Source organism: Atractosteus spatula, chromosome 9, assembly GCF_055471065.1.
Source record: "Atractosteus spatula isolate fAtrSpa1 chromosome 9, fAtrSpa1.hap1, whole genome shotgun sequence".
Taxonomy (NCBI): domain Eukaryota; kingdom Metazoa; phylum Chordata; class Actinopteri; order Semionotiformes; family Lepisosteidae; genus Atractosteus; species Atractosteus spatula.
In genome coordinates, this window is record NC_142714.1 from 18,901,466 (window position 1) to 18,914,594 (window position 13,129).

The following is a 13,129-nucleotide window of genomic DNA, read 5'->3' on the forward strand; positions in this document are numbered from 1 at the left end:
TGGAAGAAGGCATACCGGGTATTGCCTTGCTGGTGTCCAGTTTTGCCTGTTAAACGAATTGATTGATGATTCCCATAGTGTTGAACATAATTAAGGGTTCCAGATTTTTAAATATATCAATTTTACAGATTTTTAACCTAAGCCACAAACCTTTTTTGTACAATCTAACAACTGTAATAGAAATCTAATTATAAAACATATATATCAATCTGGTGGGTAGCTGCGTTAGCATGCGTAGGCTGTAAAGGAAAAAGAAATAGTTTTATTCCATGCTGAAAAGAGAAGAGAGAAAACACAATGTTTCGGCCGTGGAGCCTTCTTCAGGTGTGAGAAAGGCAGGGCAGTAAGCAAAGGTAATGTAGCATAGGAGAACAAAAAGCTGGGAGAGAGGATGAGCAGGAGGCGGAAGCAGGGGACAGACAGAGTGGCCAATCAGGTAGTGTGAAGTCAGGATAGGTGAAGAGGGGTGTGAAATGAAACCTACAATGAATAGAGAGAATTTAGAAAATGAGTCTGTTGTTGAGAGAAGGGGAAAAGTGTGATCCTAGCTGCAGGATAATTTTAGTTTCTGTAGTCTTTCTGATGAGGGAGTTAGGAAAACCATCTTTGAGAACACAGACGGAGATGATCACACTAATTTGAGATAAGTATTAGTTAAATAATTTAATCTGATTGTAATTGTGATTGAGAGAAAACCTAAACAATATACATAGTGGGCCAAATTATTATAAAACAAACACATTCCAAATGACTAAAAGAACAGCATTGCTTAAATTAATTTGTTTTAGCACCTAGGATTTTAATTACCACTCTTGTTGTTCAATCAGTAGAAGGTCTATCTTAATCACCCAGAAACACAAGCAAAAGCTAGTTTAAGAACTATTTACTGGAGTACATGTGACTTTTTCTTACCTTGTCATTTACAGCATTGTTGTATTTAAAAATAGTTGTGACTTTAAATGCAAACTACTCACTGTTATTCAGAGATGATTATTAAACAGATCCAGAGTTCAGTACTAGTTAGCTGCAATCACAGTATTTTCCTACTTTTTTTTTCTTTTTTTTTGCAATGTTTAGGCATAAAATATTTAATTGCCATACAATGGCATTGTACAGTATACAATATGAAATGTACCATACAGTATATAATACACTGATTTTGTAATGTAGATGATTCGTGATATTAATCTCTGTGTGTTTTCAATGCATAAAAATGGGACCAACTCACAAGAAGTTATTCTGATCTCTTTTGTTTTTCTTTGGTACTTTTACCAAAAAGTTCTACATTGATGTCAACTGGTCTTTTTGCTTTTGGACATTTCATTTCTGGAACTTTAGGTAATCAGACATTTAGATTTTGGGAGTCTGCAATTGTCTTAGTTAAATCATTATTTTTTGTATGTATTTTAAGTTCCTATCATTGTTGTTGCCATGGGGCTTTTTGATTCTTTCTTTCTCTTCTTTAGATGTGGGTTGCTGTTATGGGTGAGGATGAGAGGGAGGGTGTCATGTGGTAGATAGGGCTGTTTTGTTCTGGGTTTTGTTTTTTGATAGTTTACATACATAAATCTATACATAATCAAAAGTAATCATTGCACAGGTATTAAAACCTTTTGATTAAATTACTTTAAATGCAAAAAATTACCTTAACAAGCCACAAAATTAGTTTGACTATTTGGCTAGTTTGGCTTCTGTCTCTGTGCCATAATAGTGTTTGTCATGATTTAAGAAAAAAAGCTGTCTTTGTATGGACACTTGATCAGGTAATTCAACCACAAGACCAAGGAGTTTTCAAAACATAACATCACTTTATTAGCCATATACAATACTTGCATTAGGAATTTGTCTTTTCACATATCCAAGGTTGCTCTCCATGAGACACACAGACAGGGAGAGAGCCTGGGGTCAGAGCGCAGGGTCAGCCATTGTATAGCGCTGCTAGAGCAGTTGGGGTTAAGGGCCTTGCTCAGGGGCCCAACGGAGTAGGATTCCTCTGCCAGCTGCGGGATTTCAACCGGCAACCTTCCAGCCACATGTGCAGATCCTTAGCCACAGAGCCACCGCTCCACCCAGGAGCATAACATATCAGGAATAAAGTTGTATAAAGGAACAGATTAGGAGAAGGCTATAAAAACATTCCAAAGACCCTTAATAGGTCTTTTAACATGGTGAAAATGATCATTAAGAAGTAGAGGCACCTAGACATTGCATTGATCAGGCTGTCCCTCCTAACTGAGCATCCAGACAAGGACAAAACTGGTGAGGGGCACCATTCTGAGGCAATCAGAACTTTAAATGAACTACAGTTTACAGTGGCTGAGATGAGAGAAAATGTTCATGATTGAACAATACCATATGTGCTCCACAATGCTTGCCTGTATGGCAGAGTGGCAAACTCATCTCAAATCCTATATGGAATTTTCAACAAAACATTTAAGTGATACTGCAAACATGTGGCAAATGTTTGTGTTGTCAGATATAACAAAAGTGAAACTTTTGGTCTAAATGCAAAACATCACTGTTAAGCACGAGACATGTCAAGACTGAAGGAAAAAAGGATAGAGTTGCAAAATGCAGGCAGATCTTGGAAGAAAACCTGCCTTAGACTGCTAAAGATTTAAAACTTGAACAAATATTCACCTTTGAAACCTTTGAACACGAGAATGACCCAAAGTACAAGGCCAACGCAACATTGGAGTGGCTTAAAATAACAAAGTGAGTGTCCTTGAGTTTCCCAACTTGAATCCAGTAGAAAATATATGTAAAGACTTGAAATCTGCTGTCCATTAGTGATCCCCAAGCAACCTGATTGAGCTTGAACAAATCTGCCCACAAAATCAGTTAAAATGTCAGCACATCTGTGTTTCCACCACATTTTAGCTTATCAGGTGAGAATACTTCTGAAATCCAAAAATACAAATTTTTCTCTTTAACTTCTGTTAATTTTTACTGTAATTTATTTACTGTAATTTACCCTTCAGAAGTCTTTTAACTTTTAGGTTTTGAATAAAATATTGACTTTAAAAATGTGTATTAATTATTTTGTAATTTCACAAAATGGTATACCTTAGGAAGGGTCTGAATTCTTTTATAAGTTATTTTACTCTATATCAGACAATAAATTACCTTTAACATGCACTGACCAAAAACAAAACATAGGAAATGTTAGGTGGTGGTTGTCTGCTCTTTACATAAGTTTTCTGTGTGCTCTCAGTTTAAATCGATCAGCAAATGGCTTTTGAATAACATTAAGGTTATACCATTTTTTCGGGTTGTCTTGCGCTATCACAGAACAAATAAATAGGAATTAATATATAGTAATCACTTCCTAATGTATTTTTCTCAGTACAGAATAAACAGTTGGATTACAAGATGTTACAGTTCGGTTTCATTTTCATTTCAACATAAAGTCCAATACAACCACAACGTTTATATCAGTATTGGCAGTGCACACACTTAAAAAAGTTGTTCAATGGAAAACTTTGAATGCTCTGTCTTGTGAGTGTTGAAAGAAAACAAAAACATGGCATGCCATTGTTAAAAACATAATTCAAAATTGCCTTAAGCAGTATGCTCTCTCAAATTTATCTGCCTGTAATTGTTTGTGTCATTCACCAATTATGCTGTGTTATGATAAACTAAATGCTTCAATTAATCCTGTAAATATTGATTTAGTGAGAGTTTGATAAAAAATGAGTCAGACAACGTCATGCGGCATGAAGATTTTAGTCTGGCAGTATTGACTGATTTGCCTCATTGCCTCCAATTACAAATCCCTTTAGGTTACATTAAAGGGCTCTTCAATCATTTCTCTGAAGCAATACCAAAATTTTAATGTTTATATTTCCTGGCATCAAAACTAGTGTGTCCATATAATTCACATGCTCTTTTCTCACATCTAAGACTGTTGGCACTCATAAAGAAAAGTGACATGAAACTTCAATGGTTTACATCATTGATAGATTAACGTCACTAATAGCAATATACAGTACTTGTCATTAGTTTATGCGGCTGCTGTCTCGCTGAAATGTTGCATTTAAAATCAAACAAAAATGGCTTATAGTAGGCTAAGAATTTATGATAACTCATTATGAGATAGTAAAGTTAGAGGAAGAGATGTGACTTAGGGGAAATATTTACACTCATTGAGTGTTGTGTGTATGCACCATTGCTGTTGATTTTATATTATTTTATATATTTTTAACACCAATGGCATTAATAATACTTTAGAGGGAATAATGATTTAAATATTTGTAAGGAAGATATTTTTTTTTCTAATACCCTGTTATGGGTATTCTCTCTCTGGGGAAAATAACTCAACCCAGAACTACCATCTTGCCTGAACTAACCATTCTCGCACACATGTATTCAGCATGCTGTAAAACCTTTAATAAGTAATTGCATTGATTTAGCACTTTTCATCCCAGATGAACTCATGGCACTTCAAATATTTAGAAGAGTCATTCATCCAACATTGAAATGCACCCACCTGGGCGATGCAAAGCCATCATTATGCATGAGAATCTCCACAACAAAGCAGATTGTGTAAAGGAGTGATTTTTTTTACCAGTAGAATTACATGAGAACATAATTTAATAGATAGTCCAGACTGCAAACCCAGAGTGAAGTTCAGCTGAGATTGTAGCATGAACATCTTCTGCTCTTTTAAATAGAGCTATTTACAACACTAACCTACTTTTCCTTAGTTCCTTAACTTCTGAGATCTGACCTGATCAAACAAAAATGCTGATATACACATGGAAGAGTTGGCTATGAGTCATACTGCCTAGATGAATCATATCCAGATTTTAAAAGTAAAGCCAAATTAGTTATCTGGCACTTCATATTTTTTTAAAAAGGGACAACCATGCTCATGAATTGAACTCAAAATATTTTAAAGCAAATACATCCAGCTTTTCTCTGAGTTCTAAGTAACTACTTCAATCCCTTTAACAATATGAGACACACATAAACTGCTTACCAGCTTTAAAACAAACCTTTCATAGTATATAGGACCTGGAATCATAAACTTAAAGAGTAATTCAGTTGGTGAATGCCAGATTAACACTCCCGGCATTACTACAGTTACAGTATATGAAACCAATCCAGAAAAGGAAGCAAGCAGTAAATACTTGCTATTATTCCAGTTTCTTATTTAAATATATTTTCCTACTGCACTTCATTTTAAATAATTTATTTAATGCAGTAGACTATACCCTGACTATATCACCCCCATTAAATTTCCTGACCCATATGTCTGTCTTTTGTGCTCAGATTATTTGCTTTTCTAACTATACCAGTAAAATGGTTCCTGAATGGATTTTTTAGGGTTGGCTATTCTAGAATGAGGTAGGGAAGTACAAGTACATTATTCTTTCACGGATTTTATTACATGGCACTTAAGCAAGGTATTTTACAGGAATGGAGATTGCTGATTTGGCTCCTGACCTCACTGAGTCATTATTAGCTTTAGAAAGTCTTGCTAGACCTTTTTTTATCTTGAATCTCTAGTTTAATAATAATAATCCACTTTGAATAAAACTAAGGGGTTAACTTTATATTTTACTTCTGTGGTTCCATGTAACTAAAATCTTTATTTAAAGTTTATTGTACAGTCTGTTATACAGTACCTACAGTAAGAAGCACAGAATGATCTTCTCACTGCTTTGTATTGAATGCCAAAAGAATTAATGTAATAATAATATCCTTACACTTACATAGCACTTTACACTGGACACTCCACTCAAAGCGTTTTACAGGTAATGAGGACTCCCCTCCACCACCACCAATGTGTAGCACACCTTGAATGATGCTATGCCAGCCAAGAGCACCAGTACACTCACCACAAATCATCTTTTAGTGGGGAGGAGAACAGAGTGATGAAGCCATTTCATACATGGGTGGGGATTATTAGGAGGTCATAATTTTTAAAAGATCAATAGGAAAATTGGCCTGGACACTGGGGTAACACCCTTACTCTTTTGGAGATTTTTAATGACCATAGAGAATCAGGACTTACTTCTCATCTGAAGGATGGCACCATTTCTACTGTACAGTCGACTTACATATTCTCAACTTACACGGGAGCAGCTTTACGAGTGCAGCTGTGGAAAATATAAAACATTGATAAAATCTTTATTCTCTGAAAAAATTGTCAAGCACACCTAAGAGAGCTATTAAGTAAGTCTACCCAGTCATCCTACTTACTTTTATTAACTACTTTAATATTTAAATTTAATATCTTGAACTTCTGTAAGAAGGTAGTAGGGCGGTTTTATAAGGGTTACAGTTTAAGGTGAAATTTGACTATATGTGCATTTGGTTTTATACACTACTCAAAATCCATAACCCCTGTTTATGTTTTGAGTCAACTGTATAGTGTCCCATCACTATACTGGGGAACTAGGACCCACACAAACCACAGGACAAGCACCCCCTATTGGTTTCACTAACACTTCTTCCAGCGGCAACCTTAGCTTTCCCAGAGGGTCTCTCATCCAGGTACTGATCAGGCTCACATCTGTTTAAGCTGGCGTCACACTACATGACTCAACACAACTTCTAGTTGGAGAGCATGTCAAATTTAATGACTGCAGTCGCTGCCTTTTCTGCCCTAGATGGTGTCCAATTACATGACTAGGAATCGCAGCGGGTAACTAATTACATGATTCCCTCACGACTTTTCATCACGGTTCCAAATCTCATTTTGCTCCACAAAAGTACCATGAGGTTGCCTTGATTTGGCAGCCAATCATGTGGAGCACACTGGACTAAGAGGAGGAGCACTGCATGAAAGTAAACAAACAACATGGAGAACAAGCACGTAAACATCAAAATGTAATGCAGGCATTGTTTTCCACAAATAAACATCTTAAAAAATATAATTCTTCTTTATAGATATAGAACAAATTTACAAAAATAAAACACAGTTAAAAATATAAAACACCTTTAAAACAAATATTGTAAACAAATTAGTATTGCGCTATAACGTGTAATATAATGGGCTCATTATCTCAGAAGTACACATCTGGCTCACTGCCCATCCCTACGACTTGCGACTTGCTATGAAAAAATCAAACCTGTTTAATTTTATCGTAGAGAGTCGTGGGGGCTGTTAAGAGCTCTATGACTGAGTCACGGGGGGTGTCACAGTACACAACTGACAGTAATGGGCACGCGTTGACTCTCTACAACTCGTTGTGATTTTCTTACGATTATGTAAATGACGGCTACAAGTGAAAATCCTAGAAAAAGTTGTGTAATATTAGCTTAGCATATTAGCATTAGCTTCACTGAGTTGCCACTTGTCAGCTGCATGGTGACATAGTTGCTAGCCTAAAATAGTGTAGGGAAAACAATTTGTCCTTGTAATTCATGTTTTAATGTAAAACATTATTTTAAAAAAAATGGATCTACCAAAAATGCAACAAGTAAAAGCTGATTGAACAATACCACTTGATCCTTGGGTCCTTGATTGAACAATTTCGTGATTGTTTTATCCCCTAGTTAAAGTTATATACAGTTTTCCGTCATGAACTGCAGGTTGGCCAACCTCGGAAATCACTCAAATACAATTTCCATATCGAGTACCAGTCTGATTTCCGTATTGTGTACTAGCCTTCCTAACCTTGGAAAACCATAGCTCATGTCCAGATCTGTCCACACAAACCTTTTTAAATCGCCTGCGGCTTCTCCTCCAATTCATGACCGATGTCATCTTGCCTTCATCACTCTCCTCGCTATTTTCAAATGTCAGCATTCAAGGTACAGTAAATGAATGGTAAACATTTCATTTTACTATTAATGATATTTTAATGCAGTACGTTACTAAATTTAATTATAATTCACATTATTGTATTTGTAATTTTTAAGCAAGAATTTTTAACCCCTATTCCCCATATGTTCATGTATTCACCAGCTGTGGTTTTGCCAACTGTGGGGTGTTTTCAGGAATGTAGCCTCTGTGGTTGTCAAGGGAAACCTATACTATCTCTGATGAATCTTACATCTTGTGTTAAATAATGTTATGTGTGTATAAATTTATGAGTATATAAATCATTTCAAAGCTAAACATAAAATATTTTATTTTAGTTCTTATTCAAATCAATGATTGTGAAACTCCAAAGGAAAACAAGGAAAGGAAATGTAGTGGCCATAGAAAACAGATAGTTGTACTGAAAGTACTACTGATATGGTTTTAGGCTCAATAGTGTTTTGTTAGTGTGGGTTTTAATGGCACAGTAGGCAAATTCATTGAGGAAGCTCATTCAAGCAACTATTCTTCTCTCATCTCTCCTTTAGAAAGAGCAGTCTGCTCAAGCCCTTCTTGTTAGTTCAATTTCAAGACACAGAAGGTTCCTGCAGGAGATGTCCCTTGTTGGTAATCACACAATGCGTCCCCTGTTTGCTGCACTGAGAGCCTGCTTGGGTGCCTCATTTGCAAATGGATAAATGTCAACAACATTGTAGACTCTTGTCAGTCTCCCCTTTGAGAATGCAAATGTCCCTCCTTATCTTATTCCTGGCCTTTTATTAAAACAACAGCTCCGACATGACTGATAAACACAAGACGGGAGACAAGTACACTATCAGTTCTGCACTATCTTCAGAATGACACTGAGACATCAATGTCCCATCCCCCCTCGTGCCAACAGCTTTTGCTGCAGCATGCCACTATATTTTGACAGGTACTGTATAGGCAAAGGAGGTGCCGATGACCTTTGCTTAACTAATGGTTCTTGCATTGTTATGTTTCATCATTCTCTGCAGCTCTCAAAGTAGTCCTGTATTTATTACTCTTTGTTTTAAATTAAATCTCAGATGGTGTCCATCTATCATTGGAGGCAGTGACCTTTACAAGAGAAGATAACTTGTTAAAGCTGCAGAGAGAGTCTCAAATTAGAGAAGCCGACCTTAAGAGAGAATAACCAGGGTTTCCTTTGCAGAGTTTACTAGACCCAGTCAGAAGAGGCAGACAGAGAATTTGTTCATCATTCACTGTTGCAAAGCACAGCTTCCCTTCTTAAGCGACAGGCTGTTACCATCACAAATTATATGACTATATATGATTTTACAGGGTCACAAAATATTTTATAAAAGCTGTGGTAAAAGAAGAGTGTACAGGATTCAGTGTGTCCCCAGTTCTACTGAATGGATAATGATGTTTTCAGGACACTGAATGTTTTCAGTTTGTCACTGAAGTTCTCAAGAGAAACATAGTTGTTGATTATTAACATCATAACAGCTGGCCTCCATATTTCAGTAAACCTTTTCATCGGGCCATTTGTTGTCAGATCTTTAACTTTAAATGTGCTTGCGAATGCAGTTTTCTAATTTGCTCGTAGTTCTCTAGCAACACTGAAGAGTGATGAGAGTATTCTGTGTTTTGCCCTTTTCTTGCATTCCTTCAATTTGATGTGGGCGAAGAAAAACTCCTAAAGTAGATAAGTTACATGAGACACTGAAGTGAAACCACAAATTAGTTTGAATGAAGCAAAAGAAAAGGTTTTACAAAAATGGGTATATTAAGATATAAAATAAGTACAGTAGTTTACATCAGTAAAATATTTTCAACATTTGCTTATAATATTCTCTTTTTTAAATAGTAAATACTATTCTCTCTGTCTTGCTTTTAATCAATTTGGCTAATTTTATTCACTACCTTGGTAGTGCTTACTGTTGTCGTGAATAGACATATTTGCCTAAATAGTAGAACGCTCAATTTCTGACTTTAATTTAGGCCTTAAGATTGTTGAAATGTATTTGCTGTGCTTTGATATTCAGATACGCTGTAGTAAATGGAATGCTGAAACCTTTTTATGCCACTATGGTTATACTTGTTGTATTGTGTTAATACAGTTCATGCACATACAGTATGTTCTAGATTTTTTGGAAGATCTTTGTCACACCCCAACCTTGGGGGTGGGTAGACATGGAAAAAAATAGATCTTAGTTTTCTGCAAATGATGGACAACCCACCAGTAGCACTTGAGTACAATGATGTTTTAATGATTCCCACTCCCAAAAATAACACACATGCAAAAACACCAGGTGGCAAAATATTTATAATGTAGACTATCCACACAATATACAAACAAAAGGAAGCACCCTGAATAACACTTATCACATACTACACGATATGGCCTACTACACTCAGATCCCAACCAATATGCCTGTGGCCATATGTAGCCAGAAAGCAGACCCTTTTCAACATTAAGCCCACCCTCATGAGAAAGCATTTTTTTATGCGGGCACTCATTAAAAACAGCCTACTCTAAAGGCTCTGTTTCCTTGGGGCCTAAGCCAGAGGATGCAAAATGGTGAATGCTGTTTGCTATGTACAGTATGTACAGTACTAGTATGACTATTGTATAATGTGTGTTGGGTTAACCTTTACTGTACTGTACATAGTGTAGCAGTGTGTCTAGTGTATTATTAATTACTGTACATGTGCACTCATGTAACAAATCTCTTGATACAAAGAAGTTAAAGTGGTGAGATGAATTAAATGTTTGTATATTTAAATAGTGGCCTAGTTGTGAAGTGCATAAGTTGTGTGTCGGAGTGCTGCAGTGAATAGGGGACAGAGTATTCCCATTCTGTCAAAATGTCATAAAACTAATAAGCAGCCATGGACATGCAGATAGTTACAGAATGGAGTACTTTTATAAAGACACCTTCAGCATAGATACTAGAGATGAAATATTCAAAGGAAACTTCTTGGAAAAAGTGTTCAGTTTGAAAGTCCCTTATCAACTGTAAACCTGACAAGGGCCACGCACAACTGTGCACTTTCTAACCTTGAAGCTACATTTGATTGGGAGTGAGAATTAGTGGATGGAAATAAAAGCTCTTAAAGCAAATGTAGAGGTAGACAGAACAATTACACGCAAGGCTGGAACACTTTAAATTGAAGAAGGTATGCCAGGGGATATTTTCTTAAGAGTATGGAGAGAATGTCAATATTTAATTTTTCTACCGAATCTGGAGCCTTGGGTCTTACACATTAAAGAAAGACATATGGTGAGCTGGATGTTGATCCTATTGTGTCAGAAACACAGAATTAAAGAGTACTATTGCCAGAGCACAACAACTCTCAGGTTTACTGAAAAAGGTCACATGAAAAAGGAAGGAAGCACATTTTTCTGAAATATGAAGATGTTTGCTGGGTGCAAACAAACAATCTTGGTTTAAATAGAAAGCACAGAATACAACAATATACGACAATCCAGAGCCTATCTTAAAAGCACAGGGCACAAGGCAGGGCTATGCCCTTGATGGAAGTGAAGTCCATCATAAAATAACACCTGGAAACACATTACCTGAACATGGGAAGATCATGCAAACATCACACAGAATTTGTCTCTGTCTAATCTAACCCAGGATCCAAGACCTGTGAGACAGCAGTGAAAATATATTCAGTGATATGTACTTAAAGATAATTACATTTCCAATATTTACTTGTACTGTTAATAACACAAGACAGGAAGTACAGATATAACCATTTAGTGGTTAGGTTAGATCCAAACAGAAAAAAGAGGCTAGATATGCAGAGTATATTTGGCTTAGATTGCCAAATTGAGGGAATTTTGGCAGAAAATAGCTGCAAGGGTGTAGATAGGGCAGTAGGAAGGGTACAAAAGAAACTTGCTATGGGTACTGCTAAGTGCGTGACTTAAAAATGCTGGCTAACCAAAGTGTAAGATCAGAATCTAACCTTCCACACGAAGTTTTACTTTAACTTCGTTAAAATTCCATTAGTGGGATAACTTTTATATTTCAGCTTTTCATTTGCTCAAAATACTGAATGTCCTGTATGCATAGGAAATACATTTCAACAATATTACAGCCTAAGTTAAGGTCAGAAATGACAGCAGTAAGTGTGCCAACCCACTAAGAGAGTGAAAAAAGTAATCAAATTAGTTAAATGCAAGACAGATAAAAAATATTTACTTTTTAAAGGAAATAATCTTATAAATAAATGTGGAAATACATACTAAAGTACAGCATTAAAATCTTGTTATAGTACTATCTCTATCCCCAGTGTACTGACCTAATTTGGAATCACCAATTGTATCTTTAAACCATCTATAAATGGTATATGGTAAGAAAGAAAAAGTGCAGACAGGCTCCTTTGATCCACTAATCCATTAAACTATTTTCTCCTATGCAAGGAATTCATAGGGATCACTATTTCACTGGGGCTTGAGAGAGATGACTGAATGACTATTCCCAACCTCACCCCCCAGTGCCAGTGAGCTAATCATTCACTGCAATTTGAAAAATCCTGGCCAGACTTAACTCATAACATCTGGAACACAGAGACCAAACTGAGCTGTTTTACCAGCTGAGCCATTCTGGAGTTCTGTTAAACTTTTTAAGAGGACTGGAAAAATGGAACTAACATTCCATAATTGCCTTCAGTAGGTGGTCCAATCTATCTTATTTCATATGCAGTATGCCAGAGAATAATTGTTGAAATGATTTGACTCTCAGAAAGATTGCTTATGTGTGAATATGTGCTATACTTCAACTGTTAATGTTCAAAGTTTGTAAAATGTTTATTCAGTACCTGATTGATTTATTATTGCTTAACTAATTCCTCTTTATAAAAAATACATAAACTTTGTCAGTGTTATGAAAATGTTATCAATCAGAAATAACTAATATTGTCTTTATTCTCTCTTTGCTACTGTACATACTCACTTCTGGAGTGTTTTTTTTTTCTTTTCAAAAGCCTGACAATTTTTGTTTGCAGTTGAAGCTGTTGAACTCAAACTAAATAATAAAGTTGAAAATTAGCCTTGTATATCTCACCACATCTTTGCAACTTCACCAGTTAGTGCAGAGCACGATGAATTGTCACAAATTTGTATCTTGTTACTTATTCAGCATTTCTAGGCTAAAACCTCCATGATACCCTTCACTTCAAAATATTTTCAGAACTTTTTAGATTCATCTTTTTTTTCCATTTTCTCTAGACTTAATGGTTTTCATTCTTGTTTTATTCTTTCTAAAAAATTGAGAAAATCTACAGAGTGTTAAAGAAAATCAAATATGCAACTTTGAGACTGACAAGATTTTACATAAGACATATTTTCATTCCCAGAAGCTGTCTTGAAAATGTCTG